The sequence below is a fragment of the Aethalodelphis obliquidens genome, unplaced genomic scaffold (assembly GCF_003676395.1).
Source record: "Aethalodelphis obliquidens isolate GAN/ISIS:26980383/991018 unplaced genomic scaffold, ASM367639v1 scaffold82, whole genome shotgun sequence".
Classification (NCBI taxonomy): domain Eukaryota; kingdom Metazoa; phylum Chordata; class Mammalia; order Artiodactyla; family Delphinidae; genus Aethalodelphis; species Aethalodelphis obliquidens.
Genome location: NW_020838026.1, coordinates 3,533,351 through 3,548,917, shown reverse-complemented (window position 1 = coordinate 3,548,917; position 15,567 = coordinate 3,533,351). Strand labels below are relative to the sequence as shown.

The 15,567-nt window shown below is 48.8% G+C and overlaps 2 long non-coding RNA genes across 2 annotated transcripts in view; one reads left to right on the top strand and one right to left on the bottom strand.

Annotated features, from left to right (window-relative positions):
• LOC113612768 (uncharacterized) overlaps nt 1–11,582 on the top strand; it is a 15,533-nt gene extending 3,951 nt beyond the window's left edge. Inside the window, exons 3-7 of the long non-coding RNA XR_003429957.1 lie at nt 499–554; nt 2,192–2,345; nt 4,476–4,741; nt 10,427–10,583; nt 10,841–11,582. This is a non-coding gene — a long non-coding RNA (uncharacterized LOC113612768). The remainder of the gene's footprint in view (nt 1–498; nt 555–2,191; nt 2,346–4,475; nt 4,742–10,426; nt 10,584–10,840) is intronic.
• LOC113612767 (uncharacterized) overlaps nt 1–15,017 on the bottom strand; it is a 50,109-nt gene extending 35,092 nt beyond the window's left edge. Inside the window, exons 1-3 of the long non-coding RNA XR_003429956.1 lie at nt 14,966–15,017; nt 9,296–9,442; nt 4,440–4,644 (exon numbers count right to left, since the gene is read on the bottom strand). This is a non-coding gene — a long non-coding RNA (uncharacterized LOC113612767). The remainder of the gene's footprint in view (nt 1–4,439; nt 4,645–9,295; nt 9,443–14,965) is intronic.
• Between the last annotated feature and the right edge of the window lie 550 nt (nt 15,018–15,567).

The following is a 15,567-nucleotide window of genomic DNA, read 5'->3' as shown; positions in this document are numbered from 1 at the left end:
TGTGTGTGTGTGTGTGTGTGTGTGTGTGTGTGTGTGTGTGTGTGTGTCTATGGTCTATATCTATGTATAGGAAAGCTGTGATACATCAGCTTTTTTAAAAAGATGGATAAATTGTGTGTATTTATAATTTTGCATTCTGCTTTTGTTTTTCGACTGTCAGCTGAGGCCTCCCTGCCTCTTTTGAGATTGGGCACAATGAGCAGGAACTTTCCAACCCCATTGCCTATGGATTTCCAAAGTTCTCCCCAACATCTCTCTGAACTTCTGGGGAGCGGGCAGAGTGGAGTTTGTGCTGTTAAGGCCTCTTCTGCTTCTGGGAATTCCCTGGTGGTCCCGTGGTTAGGACTCAGCGCTTTCACTGCTGTGGGTTCTGGTTCAATCCCTGGTCAGGGAACTAAGATCCCACAATCCATGTGGCAAGGCCAAAAGGAAAAAAAAAAGGCCTCTTATGCTTCTTGGCTACTCCTTTCATTCCTGTAACTTTGTCTCCATTTACAGCCCGTAAAACGCTGTCTGTTCTATGATCAAATAGACCAAAACCTCCAGTTATAAAGGTAAGCAGGGAAGACGCGCTAAGAATGCATCCATGTTGAAATGGGTCCCCAGCAGCGATCAGAGCTTCCCAGCATTGTGCTGTTGATATTGAGTCACGTGGGCGAGAAAAAAAAATGTTCCTACCATTTATTGAAACTGTGTGTACTTACTGAGCTCCTGCCAGCCACTCTAGCTAGGTATCATAGAAAGCCCAGAGACCCCCTAGAGGACTGTGAGCAGCAAATATTTTGAGGCAAAATGTTGAACTAAAACAAGGGGTGTGCAGACCATCAAGATGGGAAACTGAACCCCCGTGGCTCCGTTTCTTTCCTGTCCTAAAACTGACAGGAAAGGTGTACTATCACCAACTACGAAAATTCCTAACAGGACTGCAAATTAAAGAGATGACTTCGGTTAACAAGAAATTACTAGGAATTTCTAAAAGACATTTGATAGAGAGAAGCAAAGTAAAGTGAGGAGCCAGACCCCCCCAACATTCCGAGGAGTGGTCTCCAACCCAGTAAAGATGGTACCGGCAGTAGAAGTGGCAGCCAGCACAAGGAGTGGGTCCTGAGCCCCCATCTGGCGACTGCAGATTTTATATCCACGGGTGTGTGTGAATGCGCCAGGAGGGGTCTGGGATTGGGTGGGCTTGTCAAGTGGGATTTAAGCTATACCTTCCTTTTAAGAAATGTTTATTTTACATTGCAAACTTAAACATATAATTGCTCATTTTAAGGGGAGGCAGGATTCTCCCTACGACTTGAAGCTGGAGGCAGGATTCACGCTGGAGGCAGGATTCTCCCTACGACTTGAAGCAGAGGTGACAGAAAGAGCATGCAGGAGCTGGTGGAGAGTGATGAGCTCGTTAGGATGTGGTGAGCAAGCCGGGAGCTAGACGTGTGAGGGGGCAGGGCTGCAACGGAGGCTGAGGGGGGCTTGGGGGCCAGATTTGCTCATGTTTATTGTACTCTGTGCACAAAGCAGAGTGGGAGATTTTTGAGCAGGGCAGTTACAATGTATGACTTCTACTGTGGCACAGGTGTGTGTCCCAGGTGGGTGCGAAGCGAAGCAGAACTCTAACTGGGAGCTAGTAAAAGGCTAATGCGGACACTTGGCTCAAATTCCCTAATGCCTCGCTCCCCACAGTGCCAACAGGAATAGGGAAGGAGGAGAGGCATTTGCAGTCGACTCTGATAGTATCTGCCCTGGGATGGAGGAAGAGAGCAGAGAATGGAGAGAGGAAGGATGGAGACACACAGCATGGTCCAATCCTGCAGTTGCATCTGGGAGGTGAAGGCAGACATGTCCCTGAATTTAATTACCGGACAGTGGGAGGTGACCTGTGACAGAGCAATTCCAGCAGGTGGTGGGGGTCAGGGTGCAGAGCTGGGGGAAGAGTGGGTGCTGTGAGGGCTCCTCGGGTGGTTGCACTGTTTAGCACCTTGGTAGTGATGGGAAGGGGAGAGAGGCCACTAGAGAGGAAAGCTGTTTTAGGAATAATCTCCTTTCTGAAAGACCCTTGACCTAACCCACTCTTCTAGCTTTCTTCTTGTCTCACTGTCCACGCCACTGTTTTCAGAAAAGATCGAAGGCTGGGAGAGGCAGTTGGAGGGTTGGAGCGACATTGTACATGTTCCCAAATCTGACTCCCTAGGTTACAATCTGCTCCTTGAACAACTGTCAGCCGCGATGGGACCAGAGATGCCGAGATGATGGGATGGACGGGATGGGATTCTGCATTCTCAGACTTCCTCCTTCCTCCTCCCCAGGACCCCTGCTCTGAAAAATCATCCTTGGCATCACGTACGGTGAGTCAGCTGTTTAGCGTACAAAACTACTTCAGAGCTTGAAAGTCAAATGAAATAAAAGGTTGGGTTGCGAGTCTAATGTGGGGGAGCTCGGACTTGAGATTTCCCTCTCCAATTTACTACCACATCCAGACTAGAGTCCAGGCCCCGGGAGCTAATCACCATAATGAGAGGCACTCAGCTGTTTGGTTTCTGAATAGCGTTTAACAGGGCAGCAAATTTGGAAAGCATCACGTTTTTCTTTAGGGAGTGATAAAATGACCTATTTGTTGTGAGTGGATTAATGAGTACAGACTAGCTGGTAGACTCATACAAGCAGGACACATTTTATAAGAGGATGAATGTCTACACGCAGGTCTAGCGGCATCACAGGAAGAAGCAGAGGCATCCAAATGTTAGATTTTATAAAGCAGGAAGCCGGAGGTCGCTCACGGCATCTGATTGGGAACCAAAGCAGCCCACATGATGTGGCCTTGATGCCAGGTGGAACTGAAGGTTGATTTCACCACCTTCAGGACCTTCAGTCACCTTCCCGCCAAAAACCCCCAAAGAAAGGAGGCAGGTGAGAACAGTTGGGCAGCGCCCTCCTCTCCAGTCAGTGTTTGGGGAAGATGTGAGGACAGAGACCAGGCTCTCTCTGGAGGTCTCTCCATCCCTCCTATAAGATGTGGGTCATAAAAGCCTGAGCTCCCTGTAGAGTGGATTTGTTTGTTTTGTTTTGGGGCCAACAATAAGAAATACTGACATACAAATTGTACGAGGCAGAGAAGGCAGAGGAGATTCCCCACCTTCCTCTCCCCAGCCCTGCCGCCCTGTCTCCGGCTGGCGGCCTGCATGGCTGAACTCAGCGGAACCCTGCTGCTACAGCAGTTTGAGAAACACAGCCCGCAGGGTCGGCCCCTGAGAGACGGAGCAGATGGGGTGTGAGGAACAATGCGCGAGTCGACAAGCAGGCCCAGGACCAGCCCAGAGATGCATCGCCGCGTTATTTAAGCTCATTTAGCACAGTTTAGCTACTTTGAGTTTTCGACAGGGTCTCACCCTGCCTTTCATTTCCTCCCCCACTAGGGCTCTTCCCTCCTTTGCCGTGTTTTCCTTCTACTTCTGATCCTTTCAAGATTTCTTCGTTATGAAGAAGCAAAACCGTTGTCTTCTGGGACACAGGCTCATTTCTCAATTTCTGGGGAAAGCACTTCGTGGGAAACTAACGAATGGATAGAGGCTGGTTGTGAGGCAGACAGGGCGAAAGAGCCCGTGTTGGCATCAGCGCAGGTCGGGCTGATGCAGAGGTGGATGAGGAGATGCCTGCGGAGGGGAGGGTTAGCAGAGGAGACCTAATCAAAGCTGTGAAGGAGACGGGACTTGTCTCCCATCGGCCTTTCCTTTTTAGGAACCAGTACTTCTTTGCTGTTCTCTTGTCCCACTGCCCTCAACCCTAAACAGAAGCCCAGAGCTAAACCCAAGCAGGCTTGCAAACAAACACAAACAAACCTCTGCTTTGAGCTGAGACGAGACCACTGGTGCCAAACCTTGAATTCGGTTCCCATCCCTCTCGCAGGGGATTTGCATTGACCGTTTCATCCCAAATTATGAGATGAAATGCCTTGTACACTGTTAAAGAAATAAGAGGTGTGGGGAGTCTGTTTCACCCCTTAAAGCATATAAGATGCTTGTGTGCAGGGCAGGTTCTGGTCGGGGATGTGGGCAACTGAGAGGGGCAGGCAGCAGGAGGGAGGCGATGCTGACCGTCCTGGGAGCAGGAATCAGGCTGTGCTCTGGACAAAGCATCCTTCTCTCTGGCCTCTTGGGTTGTAAGTCAGCGGTCTCCTGGGCTCTGAAAAACTAGGTGGAGTAGGATTTCTGTGTCAGATAAGAAAATGAGGTGAGTAAAGCCTTAGTGAGCCTCTGATGAGGTTGGAGTGGAGCTAGAAACCGTGCCACCCAGAGCGCCTGGTGGGTTGAGTTTGTCCTGCAGACCAGAGTGGGCATGAGAGCCAAGGAGGGCAGAGGGGAAAAATAAAGGAGCTGAGTGATAGGTTATGTAAAGAAAAACAAAAGAGAAAAACATGGCCTAATCAAAAAGAACCCACTTACATTTTGATTTCTTGTAATATACTTCCTGCTCCACAGTGAGAAGTCCCATCCTCCCGCGTGCTATGTGATACCAGGCAGGGCGAAATCCCTGAGCCCTGGTCGGAACAGCTCTCAGAAAAACATCTGCGTGGATTTGCTGGCTTTCCTTAAACAAGGGCCAGCTCAGCTCCTCCAGGGCCGTGTGCAGCAAAGCTGATGACAGGCTCTGCAAGGAAAATACAAGAAGTTCTCCCTCTGTTACAAGGGGCTCTATCCGTCCAGACCAGGCTGCAGAGCATCCTCTGGGGGTAACAGCAGTTCAGGTGAGGAGTGAGGGGCTTGGGTGGTGAAGACCTTAAACCAGACCATGGTTTAAGCACCCAGGTCCTGCCCCCTCTTCCCCCACCGCCCCACCCCCAGACGACAGGGCCCAGGAGGTTCTTGCTACAGGAAGTGGCTATGGAGGCCGGGCAGGGGGAGAAAAGGCGGGTTGGGAGAGTGGGGTAGGGGGGTGTTGAGTGAGACCTGCTGCCTGGGTCATCGTTGGAGCAAGGAACAAATTCTGCTCAAGTTATGCGATAAACCAATCAATTTCTATCTTGGGAAGTGAGAACTCGAGGGTGTGCCTGTCAGGCCCAGACTCTGCCCTGAACCTCAGTGGGCAACTCCCCCCATCTCAGGTGTGGCCGTGTTGAGTCCTAGAGCTTGTACAGATGGGAGGCCTTGCTGGGCTACATCCACACCTCAGCCCCAGAGGTGGTCTGAGCATGCAGTTGAAGTCCACTAATATGATCTTGTAAAACAGATTTCCACTGCGAGGTGAGGCTCAGCTGCTGTGGCTTCTTGAGACCACTTTCTTCCGTGTATGTGTCCAGCTCGCTCTCATATCTGTATCGGCTTCTAAAATGCTTTCTCTGCTTTAACACCTTGAGCACTTTTTTTTTTTTTTTTTTAGGTAAGAAGTGGATTTATTTAGAGAGAAACACACTCTACAGACAGTGTGGGCCATCTCAGAAGTCAAGAGGCCCCAGGGTACAGGGTGGTTAGTTCTTAATGGACTGGGTAATTTCTTTTTTTTTTTTTAACTTCCTAAATTTTATTTGTTTTTTATACAGCAGGTTCTTATTAGTTATGTATTTTATACATATTAGTGTATATATGTCCATCCCAATCTCCCAGTTCATCCCACCACCACCACCTACCCCCTACTTTCCCCCCCTTGGTGTCCATACGTTTGTTCTCACAAATGTATGGACACAGATGTAGAGAACAAACGTTTGAACATTTTCTTAAATGTGACAAGTCTGAGTAGCTGGAGCAGAAGGACTGTGGAACCCTCTAGATGATCCTCTCCAATCAGTGGTGCTTCCCAGAGGACCGCCATCTTGGTGGCCTGGAGCCCTAAACCTTGGCCCAGTCCACTCTGTCTTGAGAGCCCATGGAGCAAGCTTCTTCCCTTGGCCTGACATTATCCTCCCGATGGCGGTGAGCAAGTGGGTGTGACATTCAGGGGGCCTAGATATTTGTAATCTTGACCTAACTGGCCTTGATATGACTTAGCCACTCGTGCTTTGGAACGAAAGTGGTCCTGGTGAGAAAGCCGGGGGTGGAGACGGGAGCGATACTCTGAGCACTTGTCCGGTTCTGTATCTCTTGCTGGCTTAGATGCCGGTGGATCCCAGGAACTGATCTCTCATGCTTCCTCCTAATCCCATTTTTGAGGAACACACAAAAACGTTGGCCATATGATTCAGCATACAAATCACATCTTAGGTAATAATTCTAGGACATATGACTAGAAAACGAGTGATAACAAAGAAATGTCTATTAAGCATTAACAATAGATCTTAGACGTGGCCATGAGAGGGGCTTCATCCATTGCCCTGTTTCCACCTGTCCTAAGATTTCCCGAGAGAGAGAGAGTGATTGGAAGTAATTAAGTGAAGGATCTACTTTTCTATAATTGGTTAGACCTTAAAGGAAGGATTTGTGTTCATATGAATTGTGCAGAAAGGAATTTTAACCAATAGAGAGGCAGTGGGAGACAACATAGACTGAGAACATAATTCAGAGAAGAAAAGGCTTTCCAGAAAGGACTCACATACACTGCAAAGTCCAGTCACAAGAAAGTCCTCTGCGTACTGGAGTGCCCTAGTGAGTGCATTGGATGCATTTATTCATACAGTTAGTAACTGGTCCATAGCTTGTCCTCCCATGGCTAGTAACAGACCTGAACTGCCCTGAAGCCACACCTTGCTGGAGCTCCAGGGTTCCTCAGCCTCAGCACAGTGACATTTCAGGCTGGATCGTTTACTGTTGGGGGAAGGGTGTCCTATGCATCGTAGGATGTTCAGCAGCGTCCCTGCCCCTACCCACTAGATGCCTCTGGCACCCCTCTCCCAGTCACACAACCAAAAAGGTTTCCCGACCTTGCCCCATTGTTCCCAGGGGACGAAATCCCGCCTCCCCCCATGGTGAGAACCAATGAGGTAGAGGAATGACATCTCTTTTCTCCAATGTTTCCCAACAATTAAGTTTGCTCTTTGGGGAGCCCAGAGGGACAGAAGGCATCATTCCGCATGATGCCGATCCCCAGCAGGCTGACAGAGTGGAGGAGTGCGGACCACATGTGTGCCCTGATTTAAGGATTCCCGTCTGGGGGTGGAGGTGTGAAAGGTCACCGTGACAGCAGTCACTCCCACTCCCACCCCCAGCTCCTGGGTTTCCCATGAACAAACCCCACCGAGTGCTGAGTGAGCCAGATCCTGCTGAGGCTGTGAGAAAACAGGCGTTCTGGATTCAGAACATTAAAACAACTCTTTGGCAACAGGCAATGACTAGAGCAGAGATGAATAATGACATGTCTCCCTAGAAGAATCCCTCTTATTTTCATAGGAATGATATCTTTGTGTGCTGAAGCAGAGGCACGGGGGAGAATGCTGTCTATACACAAAATGCTCCCCAAACATATGACGTTATCCCAAAAACTCCGAAGAGGAGGCTATAACTTCAAAAACAAACCAAAAAAAAAAAAAAAATGCGAAACCCTCTTGGCTCTGTAGACAGAGCTGATACTTCCTCTATACTGAAAAAACAATGCTTCTGTGGTCAGTCACAGCTGCATGCTGTTGGGTGAGGTAACCCTGGGGTTTCCATGGAGACATGTTTTCCAGTGATGCCTGCATCAGGACACTTCACTGTGCTGCTTCTCATCTGCAGCTGAGCCCCTGGATGCTGAGGGAAGAAAGTCATGCCCCAAACGGAGACACACCCCAAAAGGGAAAAAAGCCATGGCACCAGGGAGACTTTCCAAACCCTTTCTATCGGCGGACCTCAGAGTCCCCTTTGTGCATAAGGAGACCCATCTGGGGACAGCAGTGGTTTCTGAGCCTGCAGTGAAGGTGAGAGAGAGACGGGGTAGAGTGGAACGTGCGTGAAGACCAGGCATAGGAGACTGACTCCTCCCACTGGTGCTCAAGTCCAAAGAGGCGTCTGCTTTGAACTCTCCCTTTGAAGTGGGAGCTGGCCCTTGCTGCCAGCATTCTGGGTTCTCAAAAGAGGAGACATTTCTGTTGCCACAAATAGATTAGAAAAGGCTTTTGACAGTAACATTTGGCTGGATTCAGGGACTCTGAATTCTCCTGGAATAAGATTCATGAGCAGTCAGGCCGTGATGCTAACCCATGAATGTCACACACTTTATGGTGGGACTCAGCATGGCTGTTTTTCACAAGGAGCAATATTTATGTGACCCAGACAGGTGCCTACACAGCTTGAGATGCAACTCAGGCTCCGGTTCCTAATGGCCTTCTCTCTAAGGACCGACTCGTGTCCAGAAGAGGCTGGATCAGTCTCTGACAAGTGATGTCTCATGGTTGATGTATCTGTTTCCAATAAGCTAAGTTTTATAGTCTGTTAGTGGACTGACTGCAGAGTTATAAAAAGTTGATCTCATAAAAGAGAAACATGAGTGGTTGACACATCACATTGTATCTGTGTAACTCTGTGCTCTGGCAGCTGCACTGGCCCTCATTTATAGCAAAGGAGGTGACATAAAAGCAGAATAATCGGATTTCAAGTATAATGGGGATTTCTCTACCCCATGGGGCTCTGAAGGGTGAGGACTATTGTGGGACTTCTGGTTTCCAAGGAAATATATTTTCCGTGCCACTGCTGAGATGTACTCAGTAAATTCCAAAAGGAATAAGGCAGAGTGGAATGGCTTCTAGCTTCTTTAGAGTGAGAACTGATCAATTTTTTGAAAGAAATAAAAACTAAAGAAATAAAGACTACAAACTAACGTTCTTGAGGCTTTCAAGACTTTACCTCATCAAAGAATCTTTCTGAAAATATCATGGCGTCAGTTTCCACTTCTGGTACGTCTAGTTGCTGGGAGAGGTAGAGAAACAGTAGCTCCTTTTAAGAACAACTCCAGTCCTGAATATCCGCCCTGCTTTGCAACCTGACCAAGACATACTTCTATCCCGGTTGCCCTGCCTTGTTTCAAAATCTTATTCCAACCAGTGTTCTAAACAGGGATGCAAGGAGAGGACCACCCATCGTGTGACGCAAGACAGACCACCCATCGTCACCTGATGCAGAGACAGAATCATGACGCAGAGAAAGAGAATTACTTGTAAACCTATACGTGGATGGGAAGGTCATCAAGACCCGAGGCTACTCCAGGGACTAGTCTTCCCTCGTTGTGTCAGTTTTTATCTTCATAAAACTCTGTCTCCTGTCTCTACCAGCTGGCTTCCTCACCCTTAGCTCCCACGTGGCAATTTGAACCCAGCTTTGGATGCCCCAGCTTTGACTTAACCTCAATGTGCCCTTCATTTGACCTTGGCCACTGATGCCTCAGTCCCCCAACTCACCTTTTCCGGCCATCATAGAGCTTTGGCAGCCTGTAGACTGGCTGCCCCAGGTCCTTTGCTTGCTCCTTGGGCTCCAGGAACAAGAGAATTGTGCTGCCACGGCTGCCAGGCATGTGGTAGAGCATGTTCTCTGAGAGGGGCTGTGCCCTGCAAGTAGAGATCAACCTCTTAATAGGCCATTGGCCGCCATCCCAGATCTGAAAGACATCACTCCATCCCTCCATGATTCAGCTCCAACTTTCTTTTCTGACCTTCCTTCTAGCCCAAATGAAGCACTTGCTGGTCCTTGAGGACCTATTACAGACCAGGGTTCTTGGCCTCCTTAATCAATAGAAATTGATCAGAGGCCAGACAAGAAATTCAGGCAAGGCTTTATTGGGGGCTCCTGCTACAGCAGGCGGGAGCAAGAAAACAAGTAACAGGTTCCCGTGTTTGCTTCCTAAGTGCGGGGGCGAGCTGCTTCCTTATGTGGGGTGAGGGTAGGGGCAGGTCCAGGGGTCGGGCTGGAGGGGCAGCTTAGGTGGTCTGCCCACCCCTTTGGTGGTGTTGAGGGCAGTGGGCATGCGCAGTACCCTGCTTTTGCTCCGGGCTCTTCAGAAGTGGCAGCTGGGTTTTTGGTCTTTTTGTATCTTATTGTTCATAATTTACCCCAGCTGCTCATGCATGCAGTTATTTTTAGTCCCTTATAAGTTTCTTTGTATCCTGTTGCTCAAGGAGACGTGTTTCCAGGTGCAAGCCCCACAGCAGAGGGTGCCAGGTCCCAGCCTGTCTCAGACCCTCAGCTCTTTCGACTCTGTGGATTTTCTCCACATATGGGAACCCTGCCACAATCCCCAGCCCCAGCCATTTTTCAAGGCTCATTCTTTCTGTAACGCTTTCTCTGATCCTGCCTGATTGAAAAAAAAACAAAAAACAAAAAACTCCACTCCCCTCTGACCCCGCTAAGCATGTCTCATTGCAATGCGCTGTTGCCACATCCCAGCAGAAGGGGAGCCGATCTCTACCCCTTGAATCTTGGGCTTGTTTTGGCCAATGGAATATCAGCAGACGTGACATATGGAGGGGCTGGAAAAGTGCTTGTGTATCGGGGCTTTTCCTCTCTCTTGCTGCTAGGGACCTTTTTTCCACCAGGAGAGTGAGGCTGGACCACATTTGGAGGACAAGAGGTCCCCTCCATCCCAGCCATCCCAGATGGGTGAGCAAGGCCCTCCTAGATCACCTGGCACTAATGAGCCAGCCCCAAACAGAAGAACCGACTGGCCCATTGCAGAATCGTGAGAGGCAACAGGTAGGTGTCCTCTGAGTCACTGAATTTTGGAGCGGTTCGTTATGCAGCAAAACCAAACTGATGTCCCATCCCTTTGCATCCTCCACATTGGAATCGCTCTCCTTTTTTGAAGCCCCATAGTATTTTGTCAGTATCTTTTATTGGACATTTGTCACTTTCTACATTTTCTCATCATTTATGGAAACACTTAACATCAGTGAGAGAATAAATTACTTGAGGCTGAATTCATGCTTGATTCATGTTTGTATTTCACCCAGCTTCCACTCCCACAGCATCTAACTAACCCTGACATGGAGCAAATGACCAGCAGTGTTTGTAGGGTGAATCGGTGAAGGAGGGGCAGCGTGGAGCCATGAGTGAGGACACAGATTTTAGAATTCCTGGGTGAAAACCCCAGTTCTGCTGCTTACTGACGGAGTCTCCCTAGGACAGTTGTTAAGTCATTTTATTTTGCCTCGGTTTTTTCATCTATAAAAGGGGGGAAATAGCAGAATCTACATCGTGAGGTTGTTATAAGGATTAAATGAATTGGCAGTTGTTGTTTGTGAAATAAATAAATGAGAGGCGCCCACTGCTGCCTCTAGTCCGTCCAGCCAAGGCCACACTCAGCGGCAGCTCCATTCTCCACGTCCGCCAAAGGTCCTCTTTTTTTAAAATATTAAACAATCAATCAATTAATTGATCTTTAAAACTTGAGATATAATTGACATATAATATTATATAAGTTTAAGGTATACAACATGTTGGTTTGATGTATTTATATGTTGAGACATGATTATCACCACAGTGTGATATGTTTCATGTTCGCATCTTAAAATTAGGTAAATGACCTCATCTTTCAAGCTCGAATTCATTTTTAGTTTTAATTTGATTTTATACAATGTATAGACAGTTCCCTGTTCTCTGCGTTTAGAAGTATAAACAATATAAATCTGTTAATTCTGTAAATAATATTTGTAATTATGATGTAACGCTATCCTATCCTTAAAACATTTAAAATAAACCCTTTAGGGCTTCCCTGGTGGCGCAGTGGTTGGGAGTCCGCCTGCCGAAGCAAGGAACACGGGTTCGTGCCCCGGTCCGGGAGGATCCCACGTGCCACGGAGCGGCTGGGCCCGTAAGCCATGGCCGCCGAGCCTGCGCGTCCGGAGCCTGTGCTCCGCAACGGGAGAGGCCACAACAGTGAGAGGCCCGTGTACCGCAAAAAAATAAATAAATAAAAATAAAATAAACCCTTTATGTGCAAAAAAAAAAAAAGTCTTGAGCCTCGTCTACTGAGTAACAGAATCTGACAGTCAACTGGTCCAATGAGCCAGCGTAAATAGAGATGGCTGGCCTCTGCCCGGGCTCCCCCGCTGCTTTGGAGCAGAGGGAAATTGAAAAGGAGATCATTGTTAAAATCATGGTCTTTGGAGCCATTTGGACCACGATGTGCTTCCCTGCTTTATCAGGCACTGCTCAGGGGAGCCTGGGAAGACGACCCATCTCTCTGAGTCCCCATTTCTTCATCGTCATTGGACACGCAGCCATCACCCCTCCTCAACGCCCTTCTGTTGTTACTGCTACTTCTGTCTCTGCTACAGTGGCTGTGCCATCTTGCCTGAAGGAGATGCTCATGCCAGGGATATCTGCCAAAGGCCCCATTTTAATTCAACCAATTAAGGACTGCCTGGAAATACCCTCTTCATGTCCTGTAACCCGTTTTGCAAGGGCTGTTGAGTTCTGCCTCCATATATGGTGGCCATTTGCACAGCTGTGAAACACCTCCTCCAACAAGTACCACTTGTTACTCCACAGTGGTAACAAGCTGTGAGCCTGGACTGGCCAGACCAAATGCCACAGGGAATAGAAGAGAGAGTGGTGTTGGAGAATGTGGCTGCACTGGACTCTTGATTTCACCTTCCAATATCTTTTCAATCTGTCCATTCCCACAGCTGCCGCCCTAAGCCAGGCTCCTATCCTGTCTTACCTAGACAGCTGCAAATGCCTCCATCTTACTTGAGATACCCCGAGAAAGCAGAGCCTAAAAGGACTTCTTTGCAGATTGCTTATTTAGCAGTAATCCCAGGAATCAGAAGTGAGGGACAGGCAGAGTGGGAGATGAAGGAACGTCTATATAAGAGTGCATAAGTGAGGTCGCAGTCGTGGGACCTAAACCCAACCTGGGACCTGAAGAGTGGGTCCTGATTGCCCATGAGGAGTGTTTATCCAACGGCTCCCATTCTCCACTGGCTGAGGGTTGCTCCTGGAAGCACAAATTCTCCTGCACATTCAGATCATTCCTACATGTGCACCAACAGCTTCCCTGGCACCAGTGTCACTGGAGAGGCCCCAGGGAAGGCGGCATTTGAGGTGAAGCCCACCTGGGAGAGTCCACCATGGCTGTGGCCATGGCTGAATTCAAAGGGGGTGCTGAACAGGTGTGGGGCAAGGCAGCTAAGGTTTCCTATATACCCTCTGAATCCCCAGGGCTTAAATCAGTGCTATGGATAAAGATCACAATCCTAAGATGGCCTAGGGAGCCCTGCCCACCTCTGCCCACTGCTCCTGCCCACCTCTGCCCACTACTCCTGCCCACCCCCACCTCACTCTCCGGGAATGGGTCACCCTACCTCCTTGCCATCTTGTCCAAAGTGCTGTGCCCACTCTGACCACAGGGCCTTTGCACATGCCGTTCCTTCTTTCACTAGCACACCCCTGTTTGTCCTTTACCTCTCAGCTCAAGCGTTGTTTCTACAGAGGAGCCTTTTGAACCCCATCTCTGGGATGGGCCAGGGTCCTTTGTCAAGCCTGTTGGAGGACCCGACAGTCTCCTTTTAGAGGATCTGGTGGCAGCATTTACCTGGGTTGGGGCAGGGGGACGGTAGCTGGAGGGGAAGTCTGGGAGAACAACTGACTTCTCGCTGCATAGCCTTCGGGACCTTTGGAAATTTATACCCTGTTCTCATGTTGCCAACTAAACTATTAGGTAATTAAACCTAAATCAGAGCAATAAGACAACTGCAAAAATCCTAATTGGGGGCTTCCCTGGTGGTGCAGTGGTTGAGAGTCCGCCTGCCGATGCAGGGGACGCGGGTTTGTGCCCCGGTCCGGGAAGATCCCACATGCCACGGAGCGGCTGGGCCCGTGAGCCATGGCCGCTGAGACTGCGCGTCCAGAGCCTGTGCTCCGCAACAGGAGAGGCCACAACAGTGAGAGGCCCGCATACCGCAAAAAAAAAAAAAAAAAAGTCCTAATTGGCCAACTGGTCGTTCTGGTTTCTGTGTCTGGATGGCTGCTCCTTAGGGACCCTGCCTATCCCAGGGCCTCCTCTTCCCCTGAGCCCGCTCACGGCCAAGCTGCATCTGAATGCTGTGGGACATGTCTTATTCTCTTCCGGAGATGAGATGGGTCGGGAGAATGTATCTTCCTGGTTCCTTGAGTGTATGTTTTGCCCTTTATTCAAGATTTGTGCTCCCGCCACTTCCTGAAGGGCTTATGCTGGCTGAGAGCCTGGGTTGCCGTGTGGGGAGCATCACACTTCTAGGACTCTCTCCGAGAAGCAGATGGAGATGTTTCAGTCACCTGATTTGAACAGATCACAAAACTTAGGCAATAAGTTTGACTTTTAAACTCTCTGGCAACCAAGGCCGAAAAAAGGGGAGCAAAGTTCTTGGCTTTGGAAAAATTTCATCCAGGAAATGTGTCTGAGTTTCAGAGGTTCAGGAAGAGCTGCTAATTTTTAAACTTTCTCTCCAAAGGCTCAGACTGCCTTCCCTAAGCACAGTCCCTTCCTTCTTCTGTCTAACGGCTTGATTGATGTATAGTTGATACACAATAAACTGCACGTGTTAATGAGTACAGTTTGATGAGTTTGGACACATGTGAACACCTGTGAGGCCATCACCGTTTTCAGAGTAATCGACATAGCATCACCTCCGCAGGTGTCCTTGTTTGATGTCCCGTTTGATGGTTGTGTAAGGTAGTGACAACACTTAATGTGAGACCTACTCTCTTAACAAATTTTTAAGTATACAACACAGTATTGTTGACTATAAGCCCTACACGGTACAGCAGATCTCCAGAACTAATTCATCTTGTGTAACTAAAAGTTTATACCAGTTGGGCAGCCACTCCCCACTTCGCCCCTCCCCCCTGCCCAGTAACCACTGTTCTACCCTCTGCTTCTGCGTCTATTTGAGATTCCTCATATAAGGGGCATCACGCGGTACATGCCCTTCTGTGTTTGGCTTTTTTCACCGAGCACACTATCCTCTAGGTTCAACCATGTTGTCGCAAATGGCACTCAGTGTCCATCAACAGATGGGTGGGTGAAGAAAACATGCAATGTACATACAGGGGAATATTACTCAGCCTTTAAAAAGAAGGGAAGCAGGACTTACCTGGCGGTCCAGTGGTTAAGATGCCATGCCTCCACTGCAGGGGGCACAGGTTCGATCCCTGGTTGGGGAACTAAGATCCCACGTGCTGCGCGGTGTGGCCAAAAAAGAAAAGAAAGAAAAAAAGAGAAAATAAGAAAAAAGAAGGGAAGCAGTCCCTCTCTTCTTCATTCATCCTTTTTTAAAAATTTAATTTAATTTTTATTTTATATTGTAGTATAGTTGATCTTCATGAATCCGTGTTTTTAAGCTCTCACCCCTCAAAACATGCCTCCCCTGACTCTCCTGTGCCTCGGTTCTCTCTCCCCCTTGTCCTCTCCCCACTCTAGCTTCTCCCCCTTTTCTCCCCCCCCCCCAACCCCCCCACTCTGTCTCCCCTCCCTTTCCCACACCCCTCCCCAAGCTTCCTGTTCCTTCCATTTTCACCATCTGAAGTGCTTCCTGCAACATGCAAGACTTGAAAGGGAACAGAACAGGACTCAGCTGTCCCTGAACTTTCCTTCCCTTCCCAGCCCTTTCCCCAAGGGCTTCAGAATATTTCAGGCCCAGTGCACCTCTCTCCTTCTGTAGATGCGCCACTGCCATCCCTCATAATGTTACCGACC